Here is a 6,000-nt window from a genome sequence, read left to right as displayed (position 1 = left end):
CAATTTAAACTTATCACTCCTTATCTAAGTATTTCAAAGGGTGGAAATTTTGAGGTTGTCACGTTGGCCGCTGGGTCTCGTAGTGACGTGCCTTTGCATACCGCAGTACTTACCGTTTTACATACCATGCACTTATCAAATTAATGAATACTCTAATAACTACTCTCACTGCACTCCCATAAACTAATTATTACTGGTCTTCTGACGCAAATAAACAACAGAATCTCCCAAGAAAGAAATAATTGAATGAATCACTATCCCAAGCAAAGCTAAAGTATTATATTCCCTTAATTATTTACACTCGATTACTCAGACCTGTAGTCGGTTTCCTAAGCTAAGAATTAATTACTACGCGCCCATTCCGGCGCTCTATTTCAACAGGACTACATCTTTAAATCCCTTATAGCGTCAGTTTACAATAAATATTCCCATCCCTTCTATGCATGCCAGATATTAGAACTTTGTACTCATCTCTATCACAGGATGATGCCTTCGTCAACTCGGGAAGTCCATTCTGAGTTTACTCCTCCTCCATGGGCACCACGGTGATGACTTCCATTATCGTTCCATCTTGAAGTTGATGAGCCATGGTTTGATGATGTTGGAGCCGCTAACACTTAATCCTGCACAGACACAACGACACTGTTTAAGTCACTCTCCGGTTAACAGCGTTCAATGTGAACGTCCGGTCACGATCTCCTATGCGACTACGTAAGATTATTATATTATAGTAATCATAATAATATGACTTTTCACGTCACGGTTTTCCAAAAAGTTAACACTGGCGTCACAGATATCAAGCTGAACACTGTTTATGCAAATTGTATTATTTCACCTTAAATAGGAATTAATTTCTATTGAACAAAGACCTAACGAGGGCTTAACGGAGCGTAGCTGCGTCGTCAATAAACCGCAAACCCGGACTGACGCTTGTCCCTTCCTGCAGTAGTTTTTACTAGGGAGCGGTACCCCTTCCACTAATTTGCGTAGCGCCTATTCCCGGCGTACTCGAGGTAAAATAGTGCGGGTGACCGGTGACCAATATCTAGTTGGTGCGATTGAGACATAACCACTCAATTATCCTTCGGTGAATCTCTTTAAATTAATTAAAATCTGTTCTGCTTCCCCTACCACACGGGGTGAAGTCCCGATCTCGAGGAGCTGTCGTGAGACTAAACAGATGGCCCCAGTACTTTTCCACGCAGAAACAACACAATATTCTTTCTTCGGCTGAAAGTTATCACGGAAGAGGACATTAAATACTCTAAATAAATGTCCCAATGACATTTATCCCCTTTAAATCGGGAGATGAGCCCCTAATTCGAGTTTTATTAATTTTCTATCTCGTAGGTAATTAAGTTGGCCAGTCCGATTCCAAGATGGCTCCTATATTCCGTTTCGAAAAAGTTAGTTTCCCCTCATTCTGTGAGTCTTGAGGAGGGATGTCTTCTCTCGAGTGATGTCACAGGGAATCCCCATTCGTAACCCCTCCCGGGTCTAAGTTGGCTTGGCTTCATCTACGGGGCCCCCGCTACACAAAGGATAATACTGCGCAATAAGTCGCAGACAAAGAAATCTCGTAGAATAATTTTAAAATACACAATTTATCTATCTCAATGGTATGAATATTAATTAGTTTCGGTATGACCTCTATTAATGATATGTATATTAATCATTTTCAGCGTTCTTTCCTTTTAATAGCATTGCGTGCGTAATTATGGAGATCGATATCAACCAAAGGTCCTTGGATCATGCCCCTGTCGGGTTCATATTCCCCTCTCCCCGAGAAGAAAAGGGTACAGGCACTGGACACATTTCGTCGCTAAATATTCAATTGGCAATATCGATTCACAACTGTTTCCAAATCTTTGCTTTCTGGCGAAGTTCCTGGTTCTCTCTCTCCAAATAATATGCTATCTGACGCAATGCTTCTCTGTAGTTCTCCAGGTACTGACATTCTGGACATTCTTCATCCCCAAGATCTCTCTGTGAAAACAAATTCTCCAAATAATTGACTTCTTCGGCTTCCTCATTTGGTCCCGACTCTTCATCTGACACGTCACGTCGATCTTCTTCTCCGTCTTCCTCATCGTCTTCTTCTTCCGTTGCTCCAAGTTCTTCAGCGTTGTCCACGTCTTCTAAGTTGCCTCCGGACGTATGGTACAACTTCAGATTTGACGCGTTGTAGATGGTTTCGGTCGCGCCGTCCATGCTTTGCACTTTGTACGCGTTGTTGTCGAGGTTCTGGATGACTCGGTAAGGACCGATGTACAGTTCAGCAAACTTGTGGTAGAACTTGTTAGGTGGATCGGAAACTGTTGGTCGTTTAACGAGAACAAGTTCCCCTACGCGCAGTGGTCGATGGTACCTCTTGTTACGGAGACGACGTAATCTTCGTTCTGCTTGGGCCTTCAAATGTTTTGCTGTCTCCTGTATGCATAGCTCAACCGATAGCCTAGGATCCTGCGGACATTTTAAGACCTCGTGCCATGGTCTCTTCGGAAAACTGTCGAAATGAATCACTGACGGAATTTGGCCAGTAGATTCATGGATAGTGCCGTTGATACTTTCTGTGATAACAGGAATCACGTCCACCCAACGCCAATGTTGTCTAGGACAGTAGATACGGCAAAATTTTGCGATTTCTCGCATTATCCGTTCTGCGGGATTCGACTCCGGATGCCTAATTGAACTTAGATGATGTTTGATGTTTAAGTTGTCAATGTCTCGCTTGAAGTTTCCCGATGTGAACTGCGACCCATGATCAGTGAGAACACATTCGGGCTTGCCCATACGTGGTATGATTTTAGTCTTCAACTGATTTATGACGGCTCTAGTGTTTGCCTTCTGTATTGGATAGAGAGTGACGAATTTTGAAAACACATCCACGCATACCAAAATGTATTGAAGCCCTCTCTTTCCCTTGGGAAGTGGTCCGTAAAAGTCTAAAGCGAACAGTTCCCGAGGTTTACTTGGCAACAACGGCTTCGGTTTTTGCTTAAGTAGGTATGGATTGGGTTTTACCCGTTGGCAAATGTCGCAAGTAAGGAGTACCTGCTGAACAGTTTTACTCAAATTTTTCCAGATAAAAGTTTCCCGAAGTGTAGCAATCACTTTATCTCTCCCTGCGTGACCTGTAACGTGATGAGCGAGCCAAACTAAATCAACCTGCAACGTCGTTGGAACCACGATCCTGAATTGCGTGTGGTCCTCGTCCACGAATTTATACAGCATGCCATTAAAAAATTGGTACTTCTCGGATCTTTTCTGAAGTTCACGGTATTCCTCCGTCCCTGGCTGTACTCTACGTTGAAGGAAATCGATCAATTTCTTCATTTCCGGACATTTCTGCTGTTCTTCACCCATAGTCCGCAGCCTTTCTATGATTTCGCGGTCCCCTTGTTCTATCAACTGTATTTGGTTAACCACGATAGGTTCCGGATCTGGATTTCTACTGAGGGCGTCTGCAATTACATTTGCCTTTCCGGCGCAGTGCTCAACTGTAATGTCGAATTGCTGCACAAACAAGCACCACCGGCTGACTCTCTCGCTTGTTAATGCAGATTTCATCATGAACGTCAGAGCTTTGTGATCCGTCCTTAACACAATTGGATACCCATAAATGTATTTCTTCCAATGGTTAAGAGCGGTCACGATCGCGAGCATCTCCAGTTCGGTCACGGTGTATTTCAACTCATGCGACCTTAATTTGCGACTCATGAAGGCCAAATAGGTGATCCTCTGTTCGGGTTCAGGCGTCTCTTGATATAGGACTGCCCCAACTCCTATAATCGACGCATCAGTTTGCACAATAAACTTTTGTGTATAGTCCGGATATCCTAATTTTACACTATGGGCCAACAGATCCTTTGCTTTAGCAAATGCTTCATCGCAGGCGAGGTCCCACTTCCACCTATTGTTTTTCTTAAGGAGATCTTGTAATGGTGCAACTATACTGGTGTAGTTCGGACAATGATCCGCGAAAAAGTTACAAATTCCTAAAAATTGCCTGACATGTTTCACCTTCGTCGGCTTTGGAAAATTTTGAATTGCCTTTAATTTAACAGGATTAGGCATAATTCCTTCTGAGTCGATCACATGTCCTAAGAATAGGATACTCCTTTGGCAGAAATTAGACTTGGGTAGGTTCACCTTGAAGTTGTTCCTTTCTAAATCAGCTAATAGTTTATCAAGTTTCTCCAGGTGCTCTGGCAAAGTTTCTGATGCAATAAGGATGTCATCCACGTACCTCACCGTAAACTGTTTAACTTCGTCACTGAGGTTACGATCTAGTGCCCTAATGAGCGCTGACCCTGCTGTTTTCAACCCAAAGGGTAACCGGTTAAAAACGTAGGTTTGCCCATCAAACAGAAACCCGGTCAAAATTTTGGTGGCTGGGTCAAGTTCAACGTGATGAAATGATGATGTCAGATCAACTCCACAAAATAGTTTCATGCCCCGGAACTTCTTAAGGACCTCTTTTATACACGGGGCCTGGTCATACTCTGGGATTAATCGCTGGTTTATTGCTCGCGCGTCGAGGCAAACCCGCAACGAACCGTTGCCCTTCTCCACCACGACCAACGGATTCAAAAATGGTGTAGGTGATTTTGATATAATTCCGTTATCTTCCATCTCCTGTATAATTTTCTTCACTCCAGCGTGAACCTTTTCAGGTATCGGATATGGTCGTTGCCGGAATGGTTCCCAATTGTTGACGACTAAGGAGTATTTGAAATTTGGATTTTTTCCTGGACGTGAACCAAATACATTTTCGTGTCTCTCTATGACTTTCTGTAATGTGCCTTTGTCTTCCTCCCCTATCTTCGCTTCGTCGATCTTTTCTTGGACTACCTCCGCCAATGATGGTCCTTCATTCTCCGCTTCTGACTTGAAAATCATCCCTTCAAACTCCTTGATCATCTCGTCCCGATAGGCATCCCAGTTTGGGAAGCAATCTCCTCCTTCATGCTTCAATCGTTCTATCTCCATGGTCCAAATTTTCTCCTCCCCGTGTTGTCCTTCGAAGTCGTTCAACATTACATCTCCCTGAATTGAATCGTTCCTGAATCTAATTTCATTCTTGTCCATGTCAATGACCGCCTTGAATTCCCGAAGAAAATCAGCTCCAATGATGATATTATATTCCATTCTAGTCAGAATTATAAATGGATGTGATGTGAGGTTGTTCCCAATTTCCAAATCTAGATAGGCCTGGCTATTGCACGGAGTTGTGCGGTCCGGAATTATTCCTCGAACCTTAATATACGAAATCGGAATGATTGGAATATGTTGTTTCGATTCCAGTTCTTTAACTAGTACTTTAGATGCCACGCTGACGCTCGCGCCTGTGTCTACAAGGCAACGAACCAGCAACTGGTTGACACGGACATAAATAACGGGTAACGCTCTAATTGGTTTTGGACATGCCTGAACGGGATCTTCAACGAGATCATCGGGCTGGACTATCCAAGATGCGATGGTCACGGACGTCCACGGTTCCCCCTTTGCGTCGGTAGTCCTCGAAAATCCGACTATCTCCTCACTAGGTTTTCCTAATTTTTTTTTAGCTGACCTCCGCCTCTACTTGGATATGGTGGTGCGCGGGGATCAAGATTACTGGCACGGTTCGCAGCATTATGTGCCTGTAGTTCGAGGCTCTCTGCCCCTCGACATTCATCCGACTTAGCAAACTGCTGCATCGAATCTTTCCATCTATCGTTTCCGGCCTGGGTATCTCGCAGATCTCTGACGTAACGGCGTGACTCATTTCTCCTGTCATTTAGGTCACCCCGATAGTATTCTCGCGGTTTGTTATTTTGTCGACCACGGTTACCCCAGTATGAATTGGGTGTTCTCTCGTAAGGTCGTCGCCCTCGTGCGCCGATCTGTCCGTGGTTGTACCTCCCTGACTGATACCATTGACTCCTACCCTGGTCATTTCGATACTTCCATTGGTGGTTTTCCCACTTCGGAGATCGCCAATCCTTACTATTCCTG

Source organism: Anabrus simplex, chromosome 7 (assembly GCF_040414725.1).
Source record: "Anabrus simplex isolate iqAnaSimp1 chromosome 7, ASM4041472v1, whole genome shotgun sequence".
Classification (NCBI taxonomy): domain Eukaryota; kingdom Metazoa; phylum Arthropoda; class Insecta; order Orthoptera; family Tettigoniidae; genus Anabrus; species Anabrus simplex.
The sequence above is the reverse complement of the archived record's forward strand: the minus strand, read 5'-3'. Positions refer to the sequence as shown.